The sequence below is a fragment of the Triturus cristatus genome, chromosome 3_2, assembly GCF_964204655.1.
Source record: "Triturus cristatus chromosome 3_2, aTriCri1.1, whole genome shotgun sequence".
NCBI classification, from domain to species: domain Eukaryota; kingdom Metazoa; phylum Chordata; class Amphibia; order Caudata; family Salamandridae; genus Triturus; species Triturus cristatus.
The window spans coordinates 419132768-419146152 of record NC_140584.1 but is presented as its reverse complement, the minus strand read 5'-3'; positions in this window follow the sequence as shown (position 1 = coordinate 419146152).

Genomic DNA, 13385 nt, shown 5'->3' with positions numbered 1-13385 from the left:
AAGCTCAAGTTCAGACACTGATCTTGGGTCCCTCTACCTTTTCTAAATCCATATTGTGCAGGGATTGCGATGTTATTTGCCAAAGCCCATGCTTCCAGTCTATTTAGTGATACTCTTCCCGTAAGTTTGGCCGTACTGTCATGGAGAGAGATCGGCCTATAGTTTCTGGGATCTAATTGATCCCCTTTTTTATAAATTGGAATTAAAACTGCTTTATGCCAAGAGTCCGGAGTTCCCTCTTTGGCTATGGCATTAAATGTATTAGTAAGCAGAGGGCTCCAAAGGTCTGGGCAATCTGTAAAAAAATCTATTGGTGTGCTGTCTATGCCCGGAGTCTTATTACTAGAACATTGTGCTAGGGCTGCCCCTATCTCCTTATTATTAAAAGTAAGGGGGATGTTGTGTGGTTGGTCGAGCTCATCTCCCATCGGTTTTGGATCCATTCTAAAACCGTTAAACATTTTGCTAAAATGCTCTACCCATGAATCCTCATTCACATATGTGTCCAGATTAGGATTGGAGCTATGTTTCAAAAAATGGCGCATTAACCATTAACCAAAAGTCCCTCGTATTATTTGTAACTGCAGCTTTCAGTAATTTATCCCAGGCCTCTTCTTTCAATATCTTTAACCTGTGCTTCCTAGCCTTAAAATAACTCTGCCAGGCCTGTTTCACCAGGGCGGGATTTCTTGCAACACACTTGAGAGATCGATGTAAGTGGGAAAGTGCCTTCATGCAGTTATGATCAAACCATGTAGGTCCTATTGATTTATGTGATCCACCACTCTTCGAAATCTTCTTCTTCACTTCCAACAGAATAGTTTCGAAGGCCTCTATTGTGGGCTGAGGATCCTGGTTTGGATCTAAACAAATAACTATTTCCTTCATTCTACTAGATACAACCTGGGAAACAAGGGCAGTTTTAGCAATACCCTCCCATTTAAGTGTTATCCCATTCTTTTTTTATATGACTGGCATTATATGTAAGAGGCTAGTACCATGGATACCTCGCCATTTCATAATCCAAGTTAAGGGTACATAATCACTGAAGCCTGAGGATTCAACAGTTATATTGCTAAAAGATCCTACCAATGTGGCTGAGGCTTTTATAAAATCTATTACTGTGCTATGCTGGGTAGAGCAAAAAGTATCACAAAGAAGGCCAGTAAGTTCTGACCGAGGGTTAAAAATCTCCAAATCTTTTACAATGAGTTTATTGAGGGCAGTGCCATATTGGTTGTGAGCAAAATGAACAATCCCACCTCCATCCTCATCTGTTAAACCACAGATGGAGCTTGATAGCAGAGGATAGGGGTGCACATTAAAATCACCCACCCACAGAACTGACGGGTCTCTGCTACAAGAACCAGTTATCCTGTTTATAATTTCCTCCACAGTAGCGACAACTCTGTACATTTCACCCCCAAATAGGTTGTTATAAAAATTAATTAATAAAATAGTACTGTCATCCGACCCTTTAAGAAGTAAGATATTGATTTACTGGCAATCATTGAAAAAAGTTAAGACCTCAAACCGCAACGTGTTCTTCAAAAGTGTCACAAGCCCACCCTTCGCCCTTCCTGCCGACGAGGCAATAGCAGGGGTATGATATGACCTATAGCCATCTATATTAACAGGACCCACTATCCAAGTCTCTTGTAGACACACTAAGTCATAAGAAGCGATGTATTTTCTCCAGTCAGGGTCCAGTGATTTCTGCGCCAGACCTGCAATGTTCCAAGAGATGGCTTTGAAGGTATCCCTATCCTTTACAATGGGCACAGCATCTCCCTCACTCACATGAAGGTCACATTGTGCAACCTTTGGGGAATCCACCCTAGTACACCGTCAGTCACAGGCATCCAGATCCGACAGTGGTAAAAAGCGATTTGCAGTTGGTAGTGCAGGGGTAATATTTCCTCTGTGCTGTAGGAGTGGTTGAGACTTGGAATTTTAAAGAAGAGGTTCCTGGGCCCTGTCACCATCGAATCTTTGTTGGTACGACACTGGTTTATAAAAAAAAAAAAGAGGTAATACATATATTTGTATTGTAGCTGAGGGTTTATCAGGTAATAGTTGTAATAAGTCTTTCGCCATGGTAGGAGATTTCAGAGTTACAACCACACAATCCCCTGGAATAGTTTTTACTTGCCTTCCCACCCAAGAGACTCTGCGGGTCATTAAGATGTTGCAGAGACCCTCTACCTGACCATTCATGGTTTTGCAAAGCCAATGACGTGTTTTATGAATTAGTTGGGTTGTGGATTCTACTTGGTTATTTCGTAAGGTTGCAGTGTTTGCTAAAATGACTACATAGGGGGATACAGCATGTGGGAGATCTAACCTACGGACATCCTCTAAATTAAGAGAGCGGTTCGGGCTTTTCTCTAACCTGCTGGCTGAAGACTCCTGTACCTGACCCCTTATCTCTAGGTGAGGATTAGGCTCATGCCTTTGCCCTGGGACATGGACCACAGATATTTTCAAGGGGGGGATTAACCAGATTATGCCGAGATGGGAGCCGGGAACCAAGAGTACCACCCTGGGTTTTCCATGCCACTACCCCGGGATTTGTGCTAATGCTTGCCATTACATTAAGGTCACTTTCTATAGGGTTATTCATCTGGCCTTGAATGGTGATCCTAGTCCCACCCTCACAAGATGGCATAAATCTTGAGGGTACTATCTCCTTTATGGCTTTTTCAATATACTCTAGTCGCAGAATTATGGGGGCTAATAGCTCTCTAACTTTGTCTACTAAATCTTCCATATTCTGGCCTTTGGGTGGGGCAACTGTATGTGATTGTTGTAAAATGTTACTATTTTCTGCTGTTACATTTCCTGGGGTAATTTTACCTCTCTTGGGTTTCTTAGGATTGTTTATGGGTGTATTTCTGGCTGGGCCCCTCTTTCTTTTTTGTAGTGGTGCCGCAACTGGTAGAGGCAGTGGAGTCATTGTCTCCAATGGAGGGGTACAGCTAGTCGTTACAAGATTAGTGAAGGAATCAAACATACCCCCTTCGGGAATCAAACTTGATGGCATATCCTTATTTGCGTCAATATCCCCCCTTAATGACAGTCTCCTATCAGCCCGGTCAATCTCCAAAGCTATCGCGGTAGAGGCCTTAGCTAAAAATGTTCCAAACAGGTAAAGTTTACCTCTTCTGTTGCCGTATGCACAGCTTTCCCCCTGCCTTCAGCAGGTTTCTTCCTTAAGTTTTTGCCCATTGATTCAGCAAAACTTTAGAGGGTGGGCCCGGCCCAGCCTCCTCCTGGCTCCGACGGGCATGGATGGGCCCGCCCTTGGCCCGGTCTTCGCCCGGGAGCATCCTCCGCGCAAGTCCCGCGCCTCTGGCCGGCTCTCCTCTTATTAGCGCGACCGCGTGCTATTGCTGTCGTGTGTTGTGGTCCTCCAGGACCGGAGAAATAGAGTCCAACAGGGAAGACCAACAGGGAAGCGGTTGCACCCGCGCCGCGGGCTGGCTCTCCTCTTATTAGCGTTACCGTGCGCTAGTGCTGTCGGGTGTTGTGGTCCTCCAGGACTGGAGAAACAGGGTCCAACAGGGAAGCGGTCGCACCCGCGCCGCGGGCCGGTTCTCCTCTTATTAGCGCGACCGCGTGCTAGTGCTGTCGGGTGTTGTGGTCCTCCAGGACCAGAGGAACAGGGCCCAACAGGGAAGACCAACAGGGAAGCGGTTGCACCCGTGACATGGTCCGGCTCTCCTCTTATTAGCACAAGTTGGTGAACTGATGATACTATGCAATTAATCTAAGGTTGGAAGGTAAATCATGTTGGCAGAGGGAATTCAAAATAGAAAGGAAAGAATTTTCATGATTATTAGTATGTTTTACATGGATTATTGCTGCTATCTAACCAAAACAATTGTTTAATAGTTTTATTGGCACTTTGGCACTTTAAAGTAATTCAATATTTTTATTCAGATGGTGATGCACATTTGCACTTTAATTCTCTTGCACTTTCAATGAGGCATTTGTTTAGACTGTTTAGTGACGAGTTGCGATAACATGCGTCAAAGAGATTCAAATAGCATTTATGCTAGTATTCTAAAGGTAGAGGAAGATTTTTCAGAAGAAAAGCTACCAATGAGTATGTGATTATGAATTTTGATAATATAGGCTTTAATTGATATTTTACCATGATTTTAAACCATATTATTTCTCTTGTATAATCTTATATTGATTCATATATTTAAGTAGTCTGTCATCAGTGTCCATTTTCACGGTTGTAGCACTAGTCACTTTAAATTTGTTGATCCCACAATGCAGCACTGTCATGTGATGAAGGCCGTGGTAGGCCGAAACGCGTTATGATGGACAGTCTATAATCAATTATTTAGCACGAGTGAATGGTGGTCAGTGTCTGTCTTTTTTTCCGGCTTAAGAAAATGACAAAAAGCGGAGCATCTGATATATATATATATATATATATATATATATATATATATATATATATATATATATATATATATATATATATATATATATATATATATATATATATATATATATATATATATATATATATATATACAAATATATATGTATATATATGTGTGTGTGAGTGTGGGTGTATATATGTATATATATGTACTGAACTTCAGGGGTGCCACTTGATTCAGTGCCTCTGCAATCGCATTAATATGTATATACATGTTGCCTCCCAATATGAACATAAAAGCGGCACTCCTTGCTGAGTTTTCAAGTGATTAATTTATTACCAAGCAACAGGAAAATCTACGCATGTCGGTTGCCCAACACAACCTTGTCCACGATCAAGCACCATATTGTTTTTACACCATAAATAAAGTGCCATTCCCAAAATGCAGTGTGTGGGCATCGCAAAATTTCAAATTTCCACTTAATTTCATGAATGACATCTTGTGAGGTGCAAATTACATATAAACACACATTTGTTTGCTGTATTACATGCGTGAAATTCATATTGCACTTATAGTATCTTATTTCAATTAATTGTGAATCACTGATTAATATCATCGAAATTTCCAATTGCGGAATTTCGCTTATTAATTCAAAACCAAAAATTCAATATGATCTTTATAAGGCCATTACTTGATTAATATACCACTTGTGTCTTACTCCAACTCAGACAAGCAATGCTATGGTAGATGTTGGTCATATTAAAGACAGCTCCATGATACCGCCCTAGTGGGCTAATGATTAAACCACACAAACAATGTGTGGTAGGAAAGTACATCCTATCCCGCTAACCGAAGTGATAACGCTCAAGTGTAATTGTGACCCATGAAGAAAAAGTTGTACAAGCATATGTTATAAAACCATTTCTAGAAATAACATTAATCAAACAATAATTCACTATATGTCTGATCCAACAATAGCAAACATTTTGAAAATCCTAACTCATGATTTCACGAAATCAATATGTGTAGCACCTCAAATAGAACGACGCTTCGTCTACTAGAATACAAGAAAAGCATTTTCGTACTACACCGACCACAAAGTGCTATATTAAACCAAATTAAATGTGTAATTTAAAACCCTAACGCAGAATGTAAGGAGAGAGAACAGGAGGACATGTTCATCGCATACATGTATACAATTCTTCATCCATATTTAAGCCTGAGGGCTCCATGCTGTCCATATCCAAGATGAACCTTGTTTCCAGTTGTCTATGCTTTGTTTCCCGATCTCCACCTCTCTGACTATTAGGGATCGGGGTGATGCAACTATCTTTCATCAATATTACATCACTATTATGTTGTTTTTTCTAAATGTCTTGCAACTGGGTAGGGTCTGTCCTTGTTGGTAATAGCCCTCATATGCTGTAAAATATGCTTATGGGCGGGTAGCGTGGTGCTGCCAATGTACGCTTTAAGGCTTGGGCATTTCAAGATGTAGACCACATATTCACTTTTACAAGTAAGTCTACCTCTTATTTTTATGATATAATTGAAAGGTGTCTTAATCTGAGTCACATTTTCCGATGCTGGCATGCTTTACAGCGTATACATTTAGCGAATCCCTCCTTCAGGGTTAGCCATGTTCCCCTAGGTGTTGTGGGAACTAATTCACTTTTAACCAACTGGCCTCTGAGGGACCTGGCACTTCTAAAGCTCATCCAGGGTCGATTAGTGTTATCCCAGACATTAGCCGGATCATGTTTGATCAAGTGCCAGTCTCAATGTAGTGCTAAACGCAACTGTATTTGTTCCACATTATATTTAGTGACAAATCTTTGCTGCCTGATCTTCGTTTTTAGTTTTTTAGATGGCGTAAACAATGCTTCCTCTATTTTCGGAACCTGGCTCTTCCACCAGCTTTGACGATACTCTCTGAATACTCCCTAGTCTTAAAACGTGTGCTTATTTCTGACTCAATGTTAGTATATTCTTACTCTGTGCTGCAGATTCTATGGGTCCTGTAGAACTTCCCAAAATGGATGCTTTTAATCAGGGGTACCTGATGACTGCTATGTGTACGCAGGATTGTATTACCCACCGTTGGTTTCCTGTACACAGTAGTCATTAAGGTTTCCCCCTCAACTTGTACCTGCACATGTAAAAACTCAATCTGTGTCTTACTTATTTTGATTGTAAATTTTAAATTGTTTTGATTAATCTTTCTTACAAAAACTTCTGTTTGAGCAATATGAAGGAAGAATACATTTCTAGGAGGCACCCAAAGACGAAACAGACTGGATGGACTCTTTGGATTTGACTGGAACTGACCAAAACCAAGGATGGGGCGAACAACGGAAAAACAAGGGTGACAGCATGAGTGGCAATGGGAGGCAGGAGACGTAGTTCACAGGAATTACAGAGCACAGGGTGTATTTTAGTGGGTGCAGATGGGACCCTACAGACTGCAATGGCAACAATACAGCTGCAGAATCAATTTTTCCCACTTTGTCTGGTGCAAGAGACCCAGTCCCAGACTGAAGGCACCCCAGAAGAGTAAAAGGTGGGAACACCCGAGTGTAACTAGCCCCATGGAGGCAAGGAAGATGAGAGACTGTACCGACAACCTGTCAGTAGACAAAACAGAGGGGGACCAAGGACGCTGAGATGCTAAGGAAAGATGGCAACATGGCAGGGGACAGGGGGGTGATGTGGAGGGGTTAGGAGGAGGGACAACAACGGGGAAAGAGTGGAGGCGCTGAGCTCCGCCAAATTGAATTCAGCAGGACATTCCAGCCACGACGCACATGGGCGGTCTCGCTGAGCCCAGGTGGCCTTGCGGGATAGCACGGTGTCTGACGGACTGGCCATTTGATAGAGACTAAATTGAATTGAAGTGAATCTGCCTTATATACCTTGTATCTGGAAAATTAAGGGTGAAGTATAAGGGAGGAGGAGGGTTAGTAGCTGCTCTGGGGCGGAGTCGCCAGTCCTTTAGGCCACTTGGAGAGCTAGGGGAATGCGGAACTACTGCCTGTGCGTGGGGGGAGGGGAGGTGTTGGAAATGTTTATGTTCCAGTTGTGATGGGAAGCTACAAACCAGCAAAACAGAAGTGTCATGCTATACACACGGAGGGCTACAGGGGCTGCGTAGTCAAATACAACCCTAGGCAGAATCCTCCCCTGGGAAGCAGCGATGAACCAAGCGAAGACCATCTGGCATGAGGGTAACAAACAAATATACAATTTTGTAACATGGAATGTCCGAGGGCTCAATAATTATGTTAAACAAAATAGGATAATAACTTACCTCAGAAGGAATGGTGTTTCTATTGCATTCATTCAGGAAACACACCTATTGAGCGATAGTCTCAAACTTGTCCAAAGACGATGGCGAGGACACAGATTTATGCAATGTGTTATTCAGGCTACGCCAGAGGGGCATTAATATGGGTGGCACTGGGAGTCCCCTTCAAAATGCAAAGAACCCACTCAAACGGGAGGTATGTACTGGTCGAGGGCAGTCTGGACGGGCACACCATCTGTCTTCTTAACGTCTACACCCCTAATAGCGACGACGGAGACTTCCTGGGGGCAGCCCTTAGTCGGGCCCAGCTCACGGCAGACATGGAACTCATACTCCTGTCACACTCGGAAAACGAACACACACAGCAGACTAGATTATTTCTCTATACAGGCAACAGCGGTAGACAGAGTAGCAGAAGCCCAATACCTGGCCCGATATTTATCTGATCACTCCCCGCTACAAATAGTTTACACACTGAGTAGACCCCAGTCAAAGATACCACTTTGGCGGATAAACTCGGAAGCACTCACAGACCAGGTATACACGGCCACGGTAAAGACTGAATTGAAAGGATACTTTGACATAAACTGGAAAACAGCTAGCAGTAGGGCTGCAGAATGGAAGTGGTACTCAGGGGAGTATGTATGGCACTAGAGGTGGGGGTGAAGAAAACAATTGAACAAGACCTTCAGAGACAAGAACGTGACTTAGCTAAATTAGAAGCTGCACTCTCCACTTGCGAAGAAGGCCCCCAGAGCTGGTCAGACCAACGCCAGAAAGTAGAGGAACTGTGGGATAGAATGGATAAATACAAAAGAAGTGTCAATAGAAGGAGATGGTACACAGAGGGAGATGAAAATGGATGATTACTGGTGCGCCTGATCAAAATGGAAACACAACCCAAGCCAGTCCTAGCTATAAGAGACAGACAGGATAAAATGATCTACACCCAGTACGAAATTGACTCTGTGTTCATGGAACACCTAGCTGAGGTATACACGGAACCCCTAAACATGGCACGCACCCTTAACATAGAGACATATTTAGAAGGGAGAAAAATACCCAGTCTAGACCGGGAAGCCCAAAAGGCCCTCGGCGCACAAATAACCAAAGCAGAATTAAAAGCTGCAATTACACACATGAAAACAGCAAAATCACTGGTCTGAATTTTACAAACACTACCCCGGACTGGTAGTAGATAGACTGGCAGAGGTACTTTGCTCCAATGTGGCATGAGCTCAGATAACCCGAAGGTGACGTGCTGCACCTCGCCTGCCTACTTCGGATCTGTGAGTCGACAATGCTGCCATACTGTCTAGCAGTGGACTGCTTTGGAAGGAGCGGAGCTTCCCCCTCTGGGGCCCATTTTTCCAAGCTCCGCCCTCATCATTCCCCCCAGGAAACCAGCCTCACAGTAGCCGAAGGGCTTTGTGTAACCTCCCTGCGCTTCCCGTGGCTGAGGACTCGATACCTCCCCGCTCCTCCCGTGGCTGAGGACCTTGTTCCTTTCTCGCTTGGCATGCTCCAAGATTGAGATATTTTTGCAGTCCTTCTTTCATTATGTCCTGATGAGGCCGAAAAGTAAAGGGCCGAAATGTGTCGACACTGCATTATCAAAGTCTCTGGAAGGCCTGGACTATTGAATGTATTAAATACACCATGTTTTGCATTAAGCTCTATTACTTTCTGCTCTGCAAATACACACAGACCCCAGAGACTATTGTTCAGAGTGATTGTGCAGGAATCAGATGCACAGCCTCATACAAGTAGATGTGTGGAAGATAGGAGTCTAGGGACCATATTTTGCTTTGTATTGAGTTTTGTAACGTTTCGTATTATTTTGTTTAATTTCTGTATACAGTAAAATATGTATGATATTTGTACTATAGTTTGCAACAACTCTATTTCAATCTGGATAAAATATAATTGCTTGGAGAGTTCCAATAAAAGAAAGATCTCGCAATGTTCGAGCTGTGTCTATGATTAATTGATGTAATCAACAGAATTAGTAATAGCTGTATCTTTTCCTGCTTCTCAGTCTTTTTCAGTTTTTCGCATTTACCTAGCCATTGAGAAGTAGGGTTATCAGGGCTAACCCCATTTCCTTGTTACAGAGGTACTTAAAGAGGCATGGGAGAAAAAGAGCTGCCGGGTACATTGTGAGTTGGCAGGGTATGCTCAGACGTGAGTCCCTTGCTCACTTTGCCACTGGATTCAAGCAAGCCTGGCTGAAGACGGCTGAAATGCCAGAAACCGGTCTAGGAAGCTTGTTTCCGGTCCAGGGAAGACATGGCTTGGCAGTTCGGGCTGGACTGTTCCCATGAGGCACAGGGTCAGACTGATTTGCATATGGCCATGTCTGAACTGGGGTGGCAGAGTGGGCTAAAGAACGGTGATGGATTAAACCCAGATCAGTTGACTGGGGGTGAGTGCTTGCAATGTTCAACACTCCGTCCATCATTTCCTTTGGTTTTGCTTTGTTCGCCATAAGTTGGCAGGGTATGCTCAGACGTGAGTCCCTTGCTCACTTTGCCACTGGATTCAAGCAAGCCTGGCTGAAGACGGCTGAAATGCCAGAAACCGGTCTAGGAAGCTTGTTTCCGGTCCAGGGAAGACATGGCTTGGCAGTTCGGGCTGGACTGTTCCCATGAGGCACAGGGTCAGACTGATTTGCATATGGCCATGTCTGAACTGGGGTGGCAGAGTGGGCTAAAGAACGGTGATGGATTAAACCCAGATCAGTTGACTGGGGGTGAGTGCTTGCAATGTTCAACACTCCGTCCATCATTTCCTTTGGTTTTGCTTTGTTCGCCATAAGTTGGCAGGGTATGCTCAGACGTGAGTCCCTTGCTCACTTTGCCACTGGATTCAAGCAAGCCTGGCTGAAGACGGCTGAAATGCCAGAAACCGGTCTAGGAAGCTTGTTTCCGGTCCAGGGAAGACATGGCTTGGCAGTTCGGGCTGGACTGTTCCCATGAGGCACAGGGTCAGACTGATTTGGATATGGCCATGTCTGAACTGGGGTGGCAGAGTGGGCTAAAGAACGGTGATGGATTAAACCCAGATCAGTTGACTGGGGGTGAGTGCTTGCAATGTTCAACACTCCGTCCATCATTTCCTTTGGTTTTGCTTTGTTCGCCATAAGTTGGCAGGGTATGCTCAGACGTGAGTCCCTTGCTCACTTTGCCACTGGATTCAAGCAAGCCTGGCTGAAGACGGCTGAAATGCCAGAAACCGGTCTAGGAAGCTTGTTTCCGGTCCAGGGAAGACATGGCTTGGCAGTTCGGGCTGGACTGTTCCCATGAGGCACAGGGTCAGACTGATTTGCATATGGCCATGTCTGAACTGGGGTGGCAGAGTGGGCTAAAGAACGGTGATGGATTAAACCCAGATCAGTTGACTGGGGGTGAGTGCTTGCAATGTTCAACACTCCGTCCATCATTTCCTTTGGTTTTGCTTTGTTCGCCATAAGTTGGCAGGGTATGCTCAGACGTGAGTCCCTTGCTCACTTTGCCACTGGATTCAAGCAAGCCTGGCTGAAGACGGCTGAAATGCCAGAAACCGGTCTAGGAAGCTTGTTTCCGGTCCAGGGAAGACATGGCTTGGCAGTTCGGGCTGGACTGTTCCCATGAGGCACAGGGTCAGACTGATTTGCATATGGCCATGTCTGAACTGGGGTGGCAGAGTGGGCTAAAGAACGGTGATGGATTAAACCCAGATCAGTTGACTGGGGGTGAGTGCTTGCAATGTTCAACACTCCGTCCATCATTTCCTTTGGTTTTGCTTTGTTCGCCATAAGTTGGCAGGGTATGCTCAGACGTGAGTCCCTTGCTCACTTTGCCACTGGATTCAAGCAAGCCTGGCTGAAGACGGCTGAAATGCCAGAAACCGGTCTAGGAAGCTTGTTTCCGGTCCAGGGAAGACATGGCTTGGCAGTTCGGGCTGGACTGTTCCCATGAGGCACAGGGTCAGACTGATTTGCATATGGCCATGTCTGAACTGGGGTGGCAGAGTGGGCTAAAGAACGGTGATGGATTAAACCCAGATCAGTTGACTGGGGGTGAGTGCTTGCAATGTTCAACACTCCGTCCATCATTTCCTTTGGTTTTGCTTTGTTCGCCATAAGTTGGCAGGGTATGCTCAGACGTGAGTCCCTTGCTCACTTTGCCACTGGATTCAAGCAAGCCTGGCTGAAGACGGCTGAAATGCCAGAAACCGGTCTAGGAAGCTTGTTTCCGGTCCAGGGAAGACATGGCTTGGCAGTTCGGGCTGGACTGTTCCCATGAGGCACAGGGTCAGACTGATTTGCATATGGCCATGTCTGAACTGGGGTGGCAGAGTGGGCTAAAGAACGGTGATGGATTAAACCCAGATCAGTTGACTGGGGGTGAGTGCTTGCAATGTTCAACACTCCGTCCATCATTTCCTTTGGTTTTGCTTTGTTCGCCATAAGTTGGCAGGGTATGCTCAGACGTGAGTCCCTTGCTCACTTTGCCACTGGATTCAAGCAAGCCTGGCTGAAGACGGCTGAAATGCCAGAAACCGGTCTAGGAAGCTTGTTTCCGGTCCAGGGAAGACATGGCTTGGCAGTTCGGGCTGGACTGTTCCCATGAGGCACAGGGTCAGACTGATTTGCATATGGCCATGTCTGAACTGGGGTGGCAGAGTGGGCTAAAGAACGGTGATGGATTAAACCCAGATCAGTTGACTGGGGGTGAGTGCTTGCAATGTTCAACACTCCGTCCATCATTTCCTTTGGTTTTGCTTTGTTCGCCATAAGTTGGCAGGGTATGCTCAGACGTGAGTCCCTTGCTCACTTTGCCACTGGATTCAAGCAAGCCTGGCTGAAGACGGCTGAAATGCCAGAAACCGGTCTAGGAAGCTTGTTTCCGGTCCAGGGAAGACATGGCTTGGCAGTTCGGGCTGGACTGTTCCCATGAGGCACAGGGTCAGACTGATTTGCATATGGCCATGTCTGAACTGGGGTGGCAGAGTGGGCTAAAGAACGGTGATGGATTAAACCCAGATCAGTTGACTGGGGGTGAGTGCTTGCAATGTTCAACACTCCGTCCATCATTTCCTTTGGTTTTACATTGTGAGAAGCACATATAGTGGTAGTCCCAAAACCTGGAAAGGACCCGACACTACCGAAATCGTACAGGCCATTATCTATGTTAACTCTATCTATCTATGTGGACCTTAAACTCATAAACCACGTCCTGGCGAACAAATTGCTACCTTACCTCCCCCAACTCATACACGAAGACCAGTCTAGGTTTATACCTCGCAGGAATACCCTTAGGAACATCAGATGACTTGCACACCTTCTACAGGCATTAGGCGGGGGCACAGATAAATGTGCACTGGCCTTCCTGGACATATAACAAGTATTTAACTCAGTCAGCTCGGAATACATTTGGTTAGTGTTGGAAAAACTGGGTCTGGGCCCCCAGTTTATACAATGGGTGAACCTTTTATATGCAAAACCAACGGCTAGAATCCGTACCGGGATATACAAGTATGAAAATATATAATTCCTGAGAGAGACTCGATAGGGCTGCCCGTTATCCCAGTTGATATTTGTCATAGCGATAGAGCCTTTGGAATGTCAATTAAGAGTACTATTGAAAGGACAGTGTATAAAAGTCAGTGAACAGGAACACGTAGTGTCGTTTTACGTG